Source organism: Pogona vitticeps, chromosome 6 (genome assembly GCF_051106095.1).
Source record: "Pogona vitticeps strain Pit_001003342236 chromosome 6, PviZW2.1, whole genome shotgun sequence".
NCBI classification, from domain to species: Eukaryota; Metazoa; Chordata; class Lepidosauria; order Squamata; family Agamidae; genus Pogona; species Pogona vitticeps.
Genome location: NC_135788.1, coordinates 51,190,925 through 51,209,012, shown reverse-complemented (window position 1 = coordinate 51,209,012; position 18,088 = coordinate 51,190,925). Strand labels below are relative to the sequence as shown.

The 18,088-nt window shown below is 43.9% G+C and overlaps 1 protein-coding gene across 2 annotated transcripts in view; it reads right to left on the bottom strand.

The window, feature by feature from the left end:
• Positions 1-18,088, bottom strand: part of TMEM108 (transmembrane protein 108) — a 329,648-nt gene that overhangs the window by 152,251 nt on the left and 159,309 nt on the right. Inside the window, exon 1 of one of the 2 annotated variants that reach the window (XM_073003504.2) lies at positions 11,483-11,621. The exons of the other annotated variant lie outside the window; for it this stretch is intronic. The gene's annotated coding sequence lies outside the window, so the exon portion shown is untranslated. Of the gene's footprint in view, positions 1-11,482; positions 11,622-18,088 lie in introns of those variants that run through there. 2 annotated transcript variants of the gene reach the window in all.

Here is an 18,088-nt window from a genome sequence, read left to right as displayed (position 1 = left end):
GAGGCGGATTATCTTTGAAATCAGACGCAGGAGGGAACTGTATGGCTGGATAAATTGTTAGTCATTCCAGCCCAAAAAGTCTCTCCCAGCGAAACCTACTACAGTAAAGGCACTCCTAAGTAGATAACCTTTGCACTAATATTTGTGCAATGACGAGCTAGTCTACTACCTAGTGCATTATATTGCCGCTGCAGTAATTGTGACACATTTTATCAGCAGTACACAACAGCAGAAAAAAACGGATGGAAGTAAACATAATATTATTACATCTCAGGTCAGTTTCCTTTTGTTAGAAGTATAGTTAATTATAAATGGATGAAAATTTTGTTTTCAGTTTTATTTAATAAACAAAAATTAAGAATTTCTGAGAAATTACAAAATATGCATACTTTTTTTTCCAGTCTGAATTCACAGACAATTTTCAAATTTCTTTATATCTGGAATTGAAAAAGATTTTTAAAAAACTGAAAGTGAGAAAAAGTGAAACTAGTTCTTCAAACTCAACAAAATGTCTTGGCCCAAAGCACACAGGATCATCTACCTCTTTTGTCTATTCTGCATTCAGCGAACTGTTATGTCTTTCTGGAATAGAACAATGTTAATAACACAATGTTATTCTTGTAGTTACGGGCTGTCAAGTTGCTTCCAGCTTATAGTGACCCTTATGAATGAGCGATCTCCAAAATGTCCTGTCCTCAACAACCCTACTCAGCTCTTGAAAACTCAAGCCCGTGGCTTCCTTTAGGGAGTCCATCCATCTCACATTTGGACCTTTCCCAGCATTATTGCTTTTCCAGAGAATCTTGCCTTCTCATGATGTCCCCAAAGTAGGACTGCTTCAATGTCAAGATTTTTGCCTCCACAGATAGTTCAGGCTTGATTTGCTCTAGGACCCACTTGTTTATCTTCCTGGCAGTCCAGGTATTCACAAAGTTCTCCTCCAGCACCACATTTCAAAGAAATCAATTTTTTCCCCCTGTAAGCTTTCTTTTACTGATCAGCTTTCACACCCATACATGGTGATCAGAAAAACAAGAGTGTGGGTGGTCTTAGTCTCGACACATCCTTACATTTGATGATCTTTTTGAATTCCTTTATTGCTGCCTTTTTTAGCCCAGGTGGCGTCCGTGGCCCGCTCCGCCTATTTTCATCTATGGCGAATTGCCCAGCTGCGACCGTATCTTGACGGGGGGGGCATCACCACTCTAGTCCACGCGCTCGTAATCTCGAGATTAGACCATTGTAATGCACTCTACGTGGGGCTACCTTTGAGGCTGCTGCGGAAACTTCAAATGGTTCAGAATGTGGCAGCCAGGCTCCTCAGTGGGGTGAGGAAATATCAGCATATCTCCCCCATTCTGGCTGCTCTGCATTGGCTGCCCATACGTTTCCGCATTGACTTCAAAGTACTAACAATGACGTATAAAGCCCTAAACGGTTTGGGACCTCGATATCTGGCAGAGCGTCTTCTCCCACCTAGCTCTACCCAAATCACCCGACAAAGCCAGCAGGGACGGCTGAGGGGCCTAATGCCGAGAGAGGCCTGGAAAGAAAGAACAAGAAACCAGGCCTTCTCAGCAGTGGCCCCTTGGCTTTGGAACAGCCTCCCGACAGAAATTCGTCTGGCATCATTGCTGGATGTTTTTAAAAACCATTTGAAAACATGGTTCTTCAGCCAGGCTTTCCCTCCAGTCAATTAAACTGATTTTCACTTTTTCTTTCCTTTAATCTTTCCATCTTGGCAAGGCTTTTATATAACTGCAAAAATTTTAATGTCCAATGCTTTTAAGATGTAATTTGTTATGTTTTATGTATGTAAGCCGCCCCGAGTAGACCTGGTCTAGAGGGGTGGGGTATAAATCTAATTAAAGTCAAGTCAAGTCAAGTCTGTCTTCTTCTGATTTCTTGGCTTCAGTTTCCATTTGATCTGATGATCAAATGGTATACAAAACCAAGGTATACAAAATCTCTAACTATTTCCATTTCTTCATTGTCAATGTTAAAGTTGTATAGTTCTTCTGTAGTCATTATTTTTGTCTTCTTAATGTTCAACTACTTTGGCACTTCCTTCTTTCACTTTTGCTAAAAGTCATTTCAAGTCATTGCTGCTTTCTGCCAGTAAAATAGTGTAATCTGCATATCTTATTGATATTTCTTCCGCCAATTTTTACTCTTCCTTCATCTGAATCTATTTCAGCTTTCTGCATCAAATGTCTGCACATATATTGAACAGATAAGGGAATAAAATGCATATTTATCTGGTACTTTTGTCTATAGGAAACCATTCCGGCTCTCCATTTTCTGTCCTAACGGTAGCTTCATGCCCACAATACAAGTTATGTATCAAGACAATCAAGTGCTAAGATACACCCATTTCTTTCAGAACAACCCATAGTTTCTCATGACCCACACAGTCAAAGGCTCTGCTGTAGTCTATAAAGCACAGACCAATCTTCTTCTGAAATTATTTGATATTCTCCAGTAGCCAGCAGATATTTGCAATATGATCTCTAGTATCTCTTCCTTTTCAGAATCCAGCCTGAACACCAGGCATTTCTCACTCCATATAAGGTACGTTCCTTGATTACAGCACCATTAAGCATTACTTTACTTGCACTGGGAATTAAAGCAATGGTCCTATAGATACCATACTCCTAATGTATAGCTACACAAGTTGTTTATAGATATTTCATTTGGAAAGGATGAACCTTAGGTTCTCAAATGCATGGAGATTTGCATACTGTTGTACAGGACCAGTTCCATGTGCTGGACAGCTTTTCAGCAAGTCACTCTTAATGACATCCTTCCTTCAATTAATCTATCTTAATATTAATATTTTAACAGCTTACATTCCCACTATTGCTATTTTTCTTCTTCCTCTTCACTGGTATTCTCTGTTTACCTTCTAGGCAGAGGGTCAATAACCAAGCAGAGAAAGGTTATTCCCTCTCCTTCTTCACACCACCAACATTTCCTGTGTCAAAGTGGCATGTACAGGAGAAGGTTATAATGGCAGATTCTTCACGATGAGCCTCTGTTTGGTATAGCCCCTTAGGATATGGATATAAAGGATGCCTGCAATTTTTCTCCTCCTGGATGGAAAAGGGTGTCTCAACACATCAACATATGTTGTCAAAAAAATAGAGAAGAGCGGTGAGATTTTTCCTTCCTATACAACAGCAAAAAGAGTAACACTTTTAAAAAATCACCAACAGCTTCCCCCCCCCAAAAAAATCCTCAGTTTTGCACATGAGAAAATTGTATTTTGCATTACAATCCTGCATAGTGTACAAAGTACAAGACTTTGGTTCTAAACACAAGGCTTTCTGCACAAGATACAGGAACTTTTTTGCTCCAAAACACATCTGCATCTTTTTCGTTATACAGTAATATAATGGGGAAAAAAAACCCTTCCCCCACAAAGCCATTAATGCTCTCATCTATCAGGAAGAACATTTTCACCATTTTTTCATTCCTGCCCGCAGGAGCTAAATAAGTGAAGATTTACATCCCTATGTCAGCAGGAACCCAATGATGCTAACTTTTAATGCTACCTGTAGTGTAGTTCTGTACACACAGCCTCAGTTTTGACATTCAGATACCTCATTCATACTCGTTCAAAGTGAAACATATGGCACTACTCCCCCTTTGCTTTGTATCTAGGATTGGCAAAGTGTGGCCCTTCAGGCATTGTTGGACAGCAGCCCCCAGCGTTCCTCAACAATGGCTGTCCTGACAAGCAGTGATGGGAGTTGAAGTCCAGTAAAAACAGGACGGGCAGCACTGTCCCCACAGCTGATCTGTGCAAATACATCTTATAATGTGAAAGCAATCTAATAATACAATCTATAAATATAAATTTGTTATTTTCCTTTTTTAAAACATACATGTCAAATGTCCCATTCCTTGCTAGGAATGCACATGTCATTGTGACATTCATATTTGCGTCTCTCAGATAACTGAAATGGATTTTTAAAAAAAATCCTGTGAATTGTTCTTTCTCTAACATCTGTTTATAACTGGGAAGAACATCAGTCACTCTGAACACTGAGACCATTTCTAGACAATTGTTTTATTGTATGATAGATGGGTAGCTGTTACTCAACTGCTGTGGGAGATACAAATGTCTTTCTCCAACAACAAAATTACATTTCCTTTGCACTCACTCAAGTAGCAATATTCCTTATTGGGAAAATGTGCTTCCCCTTTGCCCTCCAGCTGCTGCTTCGTTAGCTGTTTGCTGTAGTGCTGTGTGGATCGTTGCTGCTTGAATGTCATGGTGTTGATTGGCCCATGCCTATGCTAACAATACTAATATGAAACATACCAAACTCCCCTGGACTGCACTGTTTTGTAAAGACTTTAAAATCATCACCATCATTACCACCAACACCATCAACAAAATTTTAAACCTATTTGAATGTAAAGGAATCCTTGTGGTGTGCTGAAATCGATAAACCCATGATCCACAACTAAGTATGTGCAACAGTGGTTCCAAAATTTGCAGTCCCAAATGTTTCTGGCCTGCTGCTAAACTGACTGGGCCTGAATTAACAGACACACAACACACACAACGTAAATGGAAAAAAAAGGCCACAATTTTTATTGATCACAGCAGCAGTCATCCTGGCCAGGCATGGCATTGGAGCCACCTCATTGGGGGGTCCGCATGGCCACTCTAGGCAGACCACCATCTCCTTAAGAGACCTCTGGGATGGCAGATTCCTCGGGAGGCCACGCGGACATGCCACTCCATCGCTCCCCTGCCTCCTAGGGTGGAGGCAAATCTCTCCCCCCCCCCCAGGGCTGGGGCAGATCCCGGCCCCACCCCAGGTTCCTGTGTGGGGATTTCTCTCCCACCCAGACCTGCAGGTCACCACCTGCTGTCCAACCAATGGATGGATCCTTCGCAATGCCTGAAAATGCCTAACAAGTTGTGATGAATAAAAACAGATTAACAATCCCAATCAATTTATGAGCAGAGAAATGCAATGCTACCAATTATGGGTGGGGAAGGGGGGGGCCTTGATTTTCAGCAAACTGAGGCTCCATTCCTCAGCTCATTCTTCCTCTTTTAAAACATGCCGGCGGACCGGACTGAAAACCCTGTCCTTCAAGTCCGCTGGCAGGCAGCCCCATGCCCACTGCCCTGCTCGGCCAATCCTCAAAGGGGATTGTGTCGCCGGGCCCGGTGCTGGCTTTCCCAGACCCCTCTTCACCACTTGCCACGTGGCGGCCTCCATCTTTTTTCTGTGGCCATCTTCGGTGGGATCCCAGTTGCTGCTCCGGCCTCATCGCAGGACCGGGTAAGTCCGTGTCCCGTCCTTATCAGAACAGTATTCTGAGGAGCCCATGCCAAAACAGCCAATGGCTTTGGGACATTGTAGTCTAAGAACTGTACCATCTGTTTACAATAAAGCAAAGTATGGGTCAAGGACTTCTGCACAGAAAACAACACATGAGGCACTCTGATAACAGTGATGGGAGGTTTAAGGAAAGTATCAGAGTAAAAAGAGCCTCGTGGCGCAGTGGTTAAAACGCTGTGCTGCAGCTAAAACTGTGCTCACGACCTGGGGTTCAAATCCCAGGTAGCCGGCTAAAGGTTGACTCAGCCTTCTATCCTTCTGAGGTCGGTAAAATGAGTACCCAGCTTGCGGGGGGGGGGGGCAATGTGTAGCCTGTATAATTAAATTGTAAACCGCCCGGAGAGTGCTTGTAGCGCTATGGGGCGGTATATAAGTCCAAAAAAAAAAAAGTGTTGTCTGAACTGCTGTTTTTATATCCTAATTTTTACACGTGGCTTGAAGGGCATTCATTCATATCAAACGGATACTCTATGGGAATCAGTAAAATTACCAAAACATACAAGTCTGTTATGTTATTCTCATGCGGGATAATTAATAAAACCTTGAAAATTGATCCCGCTTCCTGGAAAACAAACACCACAAGAAAAGAAATCAAGGAGAACCTTTCTCTAGAGTTGTGTTCCACCAACTTTCTCTGCTTTCAACTTTTGTTGTACAATCCCCTTTACTAATCCTTGCTTTAAAAAGAGATCACATGTCTATTTTCTTTGGAGCAGAAATAGGGAACTTGAGGGATGGGGTGGGAAGACCTTTTGTGTCATATGGAATGGAACAGAATTGATCCCAGCCTCACCCCAGGGAAATAATTACAACCTATGCTCTGACTATAAGAATTGCAAGCAAAATGGAGGGACAAATGAATACACAAACACAATTGCTGTGTCATGGAGATTAACGTGGTGCCTTGACCTTTGGCTCTCTCATTAAGCCTCCTTTTAATGGAAGCACACTAATGCCTTTCCTATACTCATGCACTTAGTATGACCAGAAAAGGAGAACAATTTAAAGATGTAAAAGAGGTGACAACTTCTGTTTTGGAGGGCTGCGATCAAAATCTACAGAAGAATAAATACTGTAGTGGTGCAGCAGACATGCTGCACCTTTACTAATGTTTATTATGCCCACTTCTACTCAGATGAATGCCATTTATCCATCTTAAACTTCAGCCCTGGGGTCAGATGTTGAAGAGAGCTATTTCTCTCTAAAAAGAACAAGGGTTCATAAGCCACTCACTAGCCTGGTCATAAATAATTCCTCTTTGGTGAATGCAATATTTTGTACGCTGCTGGAAAGAAAACGAGATGAAAGCAAAGATCTGTTCACAGCACCACATCACTACAGACAGATAAAAAAATGGGACAAAATAATTCTCTTGATTCCTTTTCAAATTATTAATGTACAGTCAGCATGCAGTTCAAATACTTCACTCCATTTTGAAAGTACAGTACAGGTATATGTAGATTTTCCTAGAGCAGTGGTCAGGGAACAGGGGTAATTTACCCCAAATGCAACAGGGAACAGGGGTAATTTACACCCACACCCACCCCACCCCTGCAGCTGAACCTCAAACTGTAAGCCACCTCTCCTTGCTACCTTCCTTGGTTCCCTGCAGTTGTAGATCAGTTCTTTTAGAGATCGGAGATAAGCCGGATTTATAGTTTAGGGCTGTAGAACAACCCTGGGCAATCAAGCCGGCTTCTGAATGACTACTTCCTTCTGCTAGAGCTGAATAAGGCGGGAAGGAATGTGTGAGAGACGGAAGGGTGGATTCATCAATCTTATTTAAAGGTAAGATTGTAGAAAACTTACGAAGGGAGGGTGGGCTTATGTGTGTGAGAGAGACCGACTTTCATAAAGCCATGAAAAAAGGAGGTGACTGCAAGGAGATACGTAAATCTCCAATTAAGGCAGGAAGGTGAGAGAGAGGGATTGGGTGGTTTCATCAAGCTTGTTTACCATCACCTTCATACTGAATTGAAGCAACTGATGGTTGAAAATTTAGGGGTGTGTGTGTGTGTGTGTGTGTGTGTGTGTGTGTGTGTGTGTGTGTGTGTGTGTGTGTGTGTGTGTGTGTGTGTGTGTGTGTGTGTGTGTGTGTGTGTGAGTGAGTGAGAGAGAGAGAGAGAGAGAGAGAAGAGAGACTTGACTCTTTCATAAAACCATGAAAAAAACAACCTTCAAAATTTAATCTCTACTGCATTTAGCTCTGCAGTTTCTGCTGAGAAGAGCAAGTACTTCAAGATTCTGTTTAGATGCTGAATTTGTACTGGGCAGAACCAGAATATTTAGAAGAGTTTCACTAACAGCAAACAGCTAGTAAAAGATAACAAACACATCTGAGATTAGATGTCTGAAGTGCGTAGCAATTGCGTTTCTCTATTTCTCATCCCCAAAGCAGGCAAGAGTAGAGTGGTGCCTTGCTTGAAGACATTAATCCGTTCCAGCAAAATCACTGTAGAACGAAATCAGCGTGAAGCGAAGTAAAAAGCCCATTGAAACGCATTGAAAACTGCTCAATGCGTTCCAATGGGTGAAATACCTCAGTGTCCAGCGAAGATCCTCCATAGGGCGGCCATTTTCTGATGCCTGTAATCCAAGGAATCTGTCCTAAGCACAGCGGGGAGCCATTTGGAACAGAGGGCGGCCATTTTGAAACCCAAATATCAGCTGTTTTCTGATCGTCATAAAGCGGATTCGTCGTTAAACGGGGTAATCGTTAAGCGGGGCACCACTGTATTATAGTTTATTCCCCAAATCTGAATCCCTGTCTCTCTGCTCCTGGTCCTGCTTTGACTGCAACACTAAACAACAGGTCTTACAAACAAACACTGTGGCTTTCTTCATTGGGTCAATCCAGCTCATGTACATTCTTCCTCTTTTCCTACTGTATTGCACTTTTTCCTTCATGGCTGCCTTTGCCAGTGAGCTTGTCGTCTCGTGATGCCACTGTAGTAAAATACCCTTTGTTTGGTTATTTTAGCTTCTAGCGAGAGTCCACACTTAATTTGCTCCACTTATCTCTCTGACAAGTCATGCTATCCGTAAAACTCTTTTCCAACACTACATTTCAAATAAGTGAAATGTGTGTATACACTTTATGTAGTATATAAAATGCATATAAAATGTGTATTAAAAGTCTGCACTCCTATATATAGCTGCTTTTCTGAGGGTGGTTTACTTTGGAGGAAAGGATTGCAATGTACTTAATAAGCTTTATAAATGTTGTGGTTGTTTAGTTGTTAAGTCATGTCCTACTCTTTGTGACCCCATGGACCAGAGCACTCCAGACCCTCCTGTCTGCCACTGCCTCCCGAAGTTGGGTCGAATTCACGTTGGTAGCTTCGATGACGCTGTCCAACCATCTCATCCTCTGTCATCCCCTTCTCCTCTTGCCCTCACACTTTCCCAACATCAGGGTCTTTTCCAAGGAGTCTTCTCTTCTCATGAGATGGCCAAAGTACTAGAGCCTCAGCTTCAGGATCTGTCCTTCCAGTGAGCACTCAGGTTGATTTCCTTCAGAATGGATAGGTTCGTTCTCCTTGCAGTCCAGGGGACTCTCAAGAGTCTCCTCCAGCACCACAATTCAAAAACATCAATTCTTCAGCAGTCAGCTTTCTTTATGGTCCAGCTCTCATTTCCATACATGGCTACTGAAAAAACCATAGCTTTGACTATGCGGACCTTTGTCGGCAAGGTGATGTTTCTGCTTTTTAAGATGCTGTCTAGATTTGTCATCGCTTTCCTCCCAAGAAGCAGGTGTCTTTTAATTTCGTGGCTGCTGTCACCATCTGCAGTGATCATGGAGCCCAAGAAGGTAAAATCTGTCACTGCCTCCATATCTTCCCCTTCTATCTGCCAGGAGGTGGTGGGACTAGTGGCCATGATCTTAGTTTTTTGGATGTCGAGCTTCAGACCATTTGTTGCACTATCCTCTTTCACCCTCATAACTAGGGTCTTTAATTCCTCCTCACTTTCTGCTCTCAGAGTGGTATCATCTGCATATCTGAGGTTGTTGATATTTCTTTTGGCAATCTTAATTCCAGTTTGGGATTCATCCAGTCCTGCCTTTCACATGATGTATTCTGCATATAAGTTAAATAAGCAGGGGGACAATATACAGCCGTGGCGTACTCCTTTCCCAATTTTGAACCAATCAGGTGTTCCATATCCAGTTCTAACTGTGGCTTCCTGTACATATATAGATTTCTCAGGAGATAGACAAGGTGGTCAGGCACTCCCATTTCTTTAAGAATTTGCCATAGTTTGCTGTGGTCCACACAGGCAAAGGCTTTTGCATAGTCAATGAAGAAGAAGATGTTTTTCTGGAACTCTCTGGCTTTCTCCATTATCCAGCGCATGTTTGCAATTTGGTCTCTAGTTCCTCTGCCCCTTCCAAATCCAACTTGTACTTCTGGGAGTTCTCGGTCAACATCCTGCTGAAGCCTACCTTGTAGGATTTTGAGCATAACCTTGCTAGCGTGTGAAATGAGTGCAATTGTACGGTAGTTGGAGCATTCTTTGGCACTGGCCTTCTTTGGGACTGGGATGTAGACTGATCTTTTCCAATCCTCTGTCCACTGCTGAGTTTTCCATTGATGATGATTTTAAAAAATCGCACACTGGTCCTTTGATGTTGGGCTGTGGCACTAGGGTGGGTGACATGACCTTTAGCTTGGTTTGTTCCTTTTTGCACACCACACACAGAATGATGAAAGTAGTGGGAACCTCCAACTCAGAAGTCTCTAGCAAACACATTGCTAGAACCACTCTGGCAGCCACTGATGATGATTAAATCCTCTGTGAGCTAGCAAAAATTTAATGCAACTTCCTAGACACATTGGACATCTTACTACTCCCTATACCACCCCATGGCTGGTGTGCAATGTGTTCCAGCAAAAATAGTGCATATCTTTATTAAATTTGGTGCATTCTGCTAGTTCGGTACACACCCTGTGTAGATTCAATAAGATTTTCGATTCAAATAATGTATCATTTCCTTCCTTTTAAACCAAGGGGGGTAATGCCAGCATATATAAAATTTGGGGGGGGGGTAAAAAAGTTCCCTGACCCCTGATCTAACAAATGGTTGAGATAATGCTATTGAAGTAGCTTGCTTCTGATCAAAAACAATCTAATTATCTTAACATTTTAATTTATTTTTAAATTTACCTATATGTCATATTCATCCAATATCTTAAATTGTGCAATGCAAATGAAGAAAGAAGAAAATGATTTTGCTAACACTTCTGCAACAAATGCATTAATTATATGTTAGCCTCACTAAACCTATATTAATGCTCCATTTGGGAGCAATTAGCAATGCATTACTGTACTTGAATTGCAAAATATAATTTGTTAAAAGAAATTAAAAAGAACCTGTGTAATTTTTGTGGTCCTCCTACTAATAGGATATTGTGACCATGAATGAAGATAATGAACTCCTGGGGAGTGGGATCCTTCCTTTGTTTTTAGTACAGCTGTTTGCATTTCTCCTATTATTATTCAACTAACTAATCACAACCCTTTGTTCCACACAACTGTGCTTTTACTCATCTGGGCCAATCTCAGATGCCATACATTATTTAATAGATAATTGGCTCCTCAAAGTCCCAAAGTCCCTTGAGGGATCTTGGGGAAATTAAAAGTAGACACAGCTGCTTCTGTCAGGTACAGCACCATCCTAGTCATGATACAGAGGCAAGTGCATCACACTCATTGTAGAGTGGTTCAGCTTTTAGGATTATGTGTGGAAGACAGAATGATCGAAAGAACAGAAGGACTGTCACTTGGGTTGTATTATAACATGCTGAGAAGACACTAAGAAGAGCTGCCGCACTTGGTTTTAGTAAGATCCCAGTTTCATCACATCAAAATCAATAAGATTTTCCTCACTTTGATGGGCCAAGCAGCAAGATAAGAGGGAGAGTAATGCTGCATTATTATGAGGACACATTGTGTTCCTGTCTGTGGGTACCTCTTACAGAAGAGTAAGCAGAATGGACCACTCTGCCATGGTATCACTGTATACCATGACTCAAATAACCTAACCAAGATTACCCAAGATTTGTATTTAGGAACCCTTTCTAAAACATCTACCCCTTCCCTTACAGTCTTACCTACGTCCTACGGTAGTAGGACATATCTGTTGCTCTCCTCTGCCGGGTTGGCTTTTTCTTTTTTCTTTTCCTCTTTTCGCTTCTCATTCTAATTTTTTACCTCTATTCTTTTGTATTCACTCTACCTTTATTGTACTTCAATTCTAGTTATACTGAGTTTTAAGCTAGTTAGTCTTTGTTTTCAGTCTCTATTGTGTTTCTCTTTTTGGTTTTTTCTCTATTCTGTGTTTTGCTTTCTGCTTTTGGGTTTTTCACTCCCTCCCTGACCCCTCCCGCTTGCTTGGGTTTTTTCTGCCAAAGATAGAAGTCCTTGAACAGACTTAATGCTTTGCAGCCGGGCTGCTGTGTTCTCGAGGAATGGCGGATGGTCTCCCTGTTTCTGAGTATGGGCATTTTCCCCGCAGTAGTGAGGTACAGCTTGCGCCATGAAGGTTTGGATTGCAGCTTGGGAATGTGATGACTCTGGTGGTGATTTGAACATTGACCACCATGGAACTTCCTGATAACCCGCTGGAACTGAGGGGAGCTGTGGTTGCTAAGGATGCCGAGACAACGCTGCTGGTGGCTGGCCCTGTTGTGAGGGTATTGTGCTTGCCCCGGGTGGCTTTTTTCCTCTTGCAGCTGTCATCCTCAGGGGGTGCGATTGTCAGTGTTCTCTCATAGATGACCCCGGTTTCAGCTGCTGTTACTCCTGCTTCTGTTCCCTGGCTCTCCTGGCTGATATTCAGATGAACCTGGTCCATCGACGTTTGGAGAGTTGTTGTGCTGTGGTTCCAACAAGGGCAGTTGGGCCCATGGAGAAGGCAGCACATTCCATCTTTGCTGTCCATTAACAATACCAAGAGGAGGAGAGCCATTAAACCCAGTGATCCTATTCAATTACACCTTTTGTTCTGGCTGGCTGGAGGAGGCACAGTCCCTGTTATATAAGTGCAATGGGGAGGGGAGGGGTGATTGGGGGACTGTTTGTGTATGCTCTTTTTAATTTTTATTTTGTTTAGTTTTCTTAAATTGTTTTCTTTTTGCATAATTCTATATGAATTATAGTGTTAATTGTTTAATTTGTTTACAGTATATTGTTACTGATATCTGATTAATCTGGGTCTTATTGCATTTATCATGTTATGGTCTGTTTATTTTGTTTGATCATTTATTTGATTTGATTGTTAATTCTGTTACTAATTATCGGCTACTCTTTAGTTGTTAAATCTTTGGGTTTATTTTTTCTTTCTTGGTTGGCATGGAGTGGAAGGCTTGCCTCCCCCCCCCCCAGAGGGGACTTTTAATATCAGAGTGATTTCTGGCAAAGGGAGACATGGTGTAGGTGCTATTGCCATTCGTTCCAGAAGAATGGTGGACAAAGTGCTTGACTGCTGTCAGGCCACCACCTCCTTTCTTGACCCTTGCCCAGCCTGCCTAATCGAAGCAGCGAGGCCTATAACAATGGAATGGGCCACAGCAATAATTAATGGGTCTCTCCAGGATGGCAGGTGCCCTCAAGGAGACACTCATTAGGCCCATCAGGAAGAAGCCAAACTTGGCAGCGGACGATATTGGCAATTATAGGCCCGTCACCAATGTTTTCTTCCTCAGCAAAGTGGCGGAGAGGGTGGTGGCTGATCAGCTTCAGGCTCTTCTGGATTAAACCAATGCAAGAAGCAGATTGTAGGGCCCTTGAAAGTGCAGCAAAGTGCTGCACTTTCTAGGGATTTGGGAGAGACTATTTGAGAGATTTTTCTGCCTCCTGATATTTGGCTGCAGAGCCAGAGTTTGTGAGTTCAATTCTCCACTGTGCCTCCTATTAGTAGAGCCAGCCAGTGTGGCCTTGGGCAAGCTGCACAGTCCCAGGATGCCCCCAGAAGAAGGGAAGGGTAAACCACTTCTGAGTACTCTCTACCTAGACAACTCTGAACAGAGTCACCATAAGTTGACTTGAGGGCACATGATTATTATTATAGCCAAATAATTTGACTGGATTTGGGCCAATGGGTGGGCGGGGCAAAATTTGATGTTCTGTTTCAGGCAGATTCTTTGTCTGGCAACGCTGGGGCTACAGCAAAGCAAAAAATTTATCTCCAGGAAAAAATTAAGATAATATTGAACTACTTGCCACAGACATATCAGACAACAGAGATCTTGCTCTCTCAACCCACACTCTCTGACCATATCTAAGCAATTTTATCTCCGTTTTCCACTTGGGTACCTAAAAGATGAAACTGTTCTAGAGATCTGCCTACAACTACATGAAAAATAAAGAAAAGGATTCAAATTTCCTCCAGATTTTATTAGAACCGTGTCAAGGTTAAACCCATATTATCTTTCACTCTTAAAAGTATCCAATCATGTAAAGCCGTGGTCCCCAACTTTTTTAATGCCAGGGACCGGTTTTGTTGAAGACAATTCTTCCAAGGACCAGGGTATGTGTGCTGCCGCCAGCATCCATGAAGGGGTGTGTGTGGGGGTGTCCGTGCATGGGGGGACTTGTTATGCAGTAGTATTGGACTGCCAAAAAGACCAACAAGCGGGTCCAATATCAAATCAAGCCTGAAGTTTCTTGGGAAGTTAAAATCATGAAACTGAGGCTGTCCTACTTGGGGTGCCTCATGAGAAGGCGGGGGGTGTTCTTTGGAAAAGGCAATGATGCTGGGAAACCTGGAAGGCAGCAGGAGAAGAGGAAGACCCAATAGGAGATGGACTGACTCCCTCAAGGAAGCCATAGGGTTGAGTTTATAAGAGGTGAGCAGGGCTGCTGAGGGCAGGGCATTCTGGGCATTCACAGGGTCACCCTAAGTGTGCAGAGGGGGCAATTTGAGGGCATCCAACAACAGCAGCAGCAGCAATCAGAACCACCACCACCGCACACTTCAGTGGGGGTGTGGGAAGCAGTAGCACAAGTGGGATTTTGTGTTCTGCGGAACCCCCACCCCAGAATGCCTCCTGTTTCTTGGGCAGTCTTCATTTTTCTCCTGGTGGGAGGAGAGCCTGGGCCTTGGAACCGAGCGTGGGGGGAGAGTTTTCAATGGGCGGCCTCCTGCCGGCTCCTGGGCTTCCGTGGGCTTCTGCCACCAGCAGCAGCTTCACTGTCCCAGTGGAGAGAGGGAAGGAGGGAGGGAGATCCTGGGGCTCTTGCTGCTGCTGGGCTTCAGCACCAGCCTCCTCGCCTACTACTGGGCGTGCATCCCCAAGGTCAGCACCGCAGCAGCAGCAGCAGCCCTGGAGCCTCTTGGGCCGGAGCGACGGGACAGGATGGAGCAAGGGCAGGCATATGCAGCAACCCTTTCCCCGGCAAAACAGGGAGCGACGGGAGCATGCAGAGTCTGCAGGTGAACCCCTGGGGAGGGAGCGGGTGCAGGCGGGGTGGGCTGGGTGGCAGTGGCCTTTCTTCTCTCCGAACACCAAAGCTCCCCAGTTATAGGGCAGTGTGCGTTGCCACGAAGGCCTGCGGGAGGGAAGGTGGCTCCTCTGGGTGCTCCTCAAGTGGGTTTGTTCAGTTTTTGAAGGCACTTTATGACCCTCTACGTGCACCAAAGAAGGTTTAGTAAACAGCCCAGATAACGCTGTCGAAGTAGCTGGCTTTTGGTCTTGTTTATGTTTGTTTGAACTTTATATTTCATATAACATCACGATTTTAAATTGTGCAATGCCCTGAAACAGATAAAGAGAGAAGCAGTGGGCAGGAAGCGAAGCAGTGGGCTTCAGGCCCTCTGTGCATGTCCAGAGACCTCACCCCCTCAGCTGCTGAGCGCCCTCCTTGCCGGCTGCTCCGGCAAGCCAGTTCGGGCGCTTGCCAGGGGTTTGCTCCCGAGCTGCAATCAAGGAGCGAAACTGCTGTACCTATGCCCTGGTGCGGGTCTCTCCGTCAGTCCGTCCCTCCAACCTGGCTGGCTGGCTGTCCATCCATCCCTCCAGCCGCGACTAAGGGTTGGCTCGCCCAGGTGCACCTACCCTTCTGCCGCCCCCTTGGCCGCGGATACGGCCCCTGCCAGCCCGCCTGCCTCTTCTCTGGGGCTGCCAGGTGCTCTCGGAAAGTCCCGCTCTCCCTCCCCCTCAGCAGACTCGGTTGGCTGCCTCTGAAGTGCTGGCTTTGAGTGCTGTGGGCAAGGGGCCGGGGGTGGGTGCGTGTGTGTTGCCAGGTTGGCTCAGGGGGTGCCTGTCCTGCTGCCGCCGCCAGCGGAAACCAGAGACGCGCTGGGCCCACCAACAACCGTCTTCCCTGCAGGGACAGTGCCAGGCTTGCAGCTCAGGCCCCGCCAAGCCTCACACCGCTGCTTCTTGCTCCTTGCGCTCTCTGGGAGCTCAAAAGGAGGAGCTGCTGTGTGGATGCCTCGGGCGTATGTGCAAAGGGCTGGGGGGAATGCTGGTGCTGGCACGTGTGCACGTGTACAAAGCAGCTGTAGGGAGGGGAGTGCGTGCAGGGGGTCTGCCTTCGTGGCCGGGTCCGGCTCAGGCTACGGACTGGCGCTGGGCCGCGGACCGGGGGTTGATGACCTCTGATGTAAAGTATCCGGAAAGATAGGCAGGTAAAGACCACAGTTCTTTCTATGCAAATGACTCAGGAGATCCAACTTCTTATCCCACTGAGTCATGAAACATAATGGGTGTAATATTGGACCAGACAATTATTTTTTACACACACACACACACACACACACACACAGTTCTGAGGATAATGTGGGGAACAGGACATATGCTCCTTTGGGCTCACTGCAGAAAAGGCAAGCTATAAATGTAATTATAATAAAAATATAAAATTGCATCTCTGGGGACTTAGGCTTTTATTTCTCAGGCTTATATTTCTGAAGCGTCAGCTCTTAGTTCGATGCAGCAAATCATTTTTGCAATGAAGAGAATTTTCAAAGGCAATATCTTGTACAATGCGGGGCCTCTGCAGTTTGAAGAGGAAATGCTATCAGTCCTGCTGGAGGCAGCCCCCAAGCCCCTTGGACATGCCTAAAGTAGCTCTTTGGAGCCTGGCTCTTGATTTGGAGGGGTTTTGAGCAAGAGCATATGAAATACTGCATTCATTTTATTGCTTTATGAAAAGCTGTTGACAAATGAAAGAAACCTCAAAGACAAGCATGATTAAGAGGATGGAAGACTGGGTTTATGAAGAAAGATAAGGACAGGCAAGCTGCCAAGTCTGGAAAATCAAAGGGCTAAGTTGCAAAGAGATAGTGCAAATATTGGACTGGGAAGAAGGGAAAGGAAAAGACAACAATTAAGCAAAACAGAGCACAAGATGAAAACATCAAAGAAACAAATCTTGTTAGTTAGGTGGTGTTGCCGTGGAATTACAGCTAATGGAAGAGCGGAAGATGAGAGTGGGCTGGAAACATTTACATTAGGGAGAGATAAAAATACCTGTGAAAACACTGACCTGGGAGAAATGTGAGCTTTGCCCTAATTTGGTTTACATTAATTGAAAGGGTGCTAAAAGAAATGCTTTATATTTTCTCTAAGAGGCAAATGCTGCCTTGGCAAAATTTGGGAGGAAGGACTACTTTCCAAATTCTGATTTTAAAACCAGAAGAGGATTTCTCAAAACTACTCCTGTGCCTGGTAATGCTTTGTTGGAATTGTCAGTAAATGTCACTAGCTTTGGGTCAGATCTCTGGATCACACAGCATGCTGAATTCACTTACAGAGCAATCCAATCCTGCCAGGGGAAGGGGAAGGAAGTGACAAATATGCACCATTAGACTGCTTACTATATCAGCAGAAACACTATCACTTATACACTTACACAAGCAGTAGGCAGAGTGGGGCTTGCATAGATGCCACCCCCCTTGAAAAATACAACACATCTGACCTTGACACTTCCTAATATTTTACCAACAAAGCTCCTTTGGAGAGGGTATCTATGTGTGGTATATGTGTTTTATTTACCACATATCCTTGACATCTTTTTTTAAGCATAGAAGGGCAGCGTTTCTTCTGAAACCAAATTTACCTCCACTTATTTCCTTTTCTAGGAGATGGGGGAATGGCACATCAAAATCCAGAGGTGTCTGTGTGTGCAGCTCACAGACCTTTGGGAGTTGACCACCCCAATTTCTACTCACAGACCTTTATATGAGGGTAAATTGGGACTCCTAAGCAAACCTCTAAATTGTGACAGCAGAATTCCTTTCTGCTAATGGAGGGACTTCTCTGCCCATTATTTCAGAATTAGTTACGTATATAAATTGGTCTGGCATGCCATTTTTCCAGTGTGGGATTAATTTCCTGTACCTATAACGTATTATTTATTCAAAATATTTGCAGGACACCATTCAGAGTTAAAGACCTCCCAAAGCAGCTTCCAACATAAAAATGTACTTATAAGTCATAATAAAACCAGAAACTCTCAATCTGTTATGCCATACATTGTAAATTAAAATGACTGACTAACACCTCTATTATAATTGTTCATCTGTTTATTTGTACAGCTATTTTACCACTGAACATAAAGAGTAAAATGAATTCCATTTCCAAGGACTAACTTTTACCAGTTTCTATCCTTTAATCTGATTTAGCATCATATGTAAGACTCACATAGGCTGCAATAAAAAAAAAAACCTGCAGACCCTGTGCACATTTACAAAGATAGCCCAATTAGCATCTGTC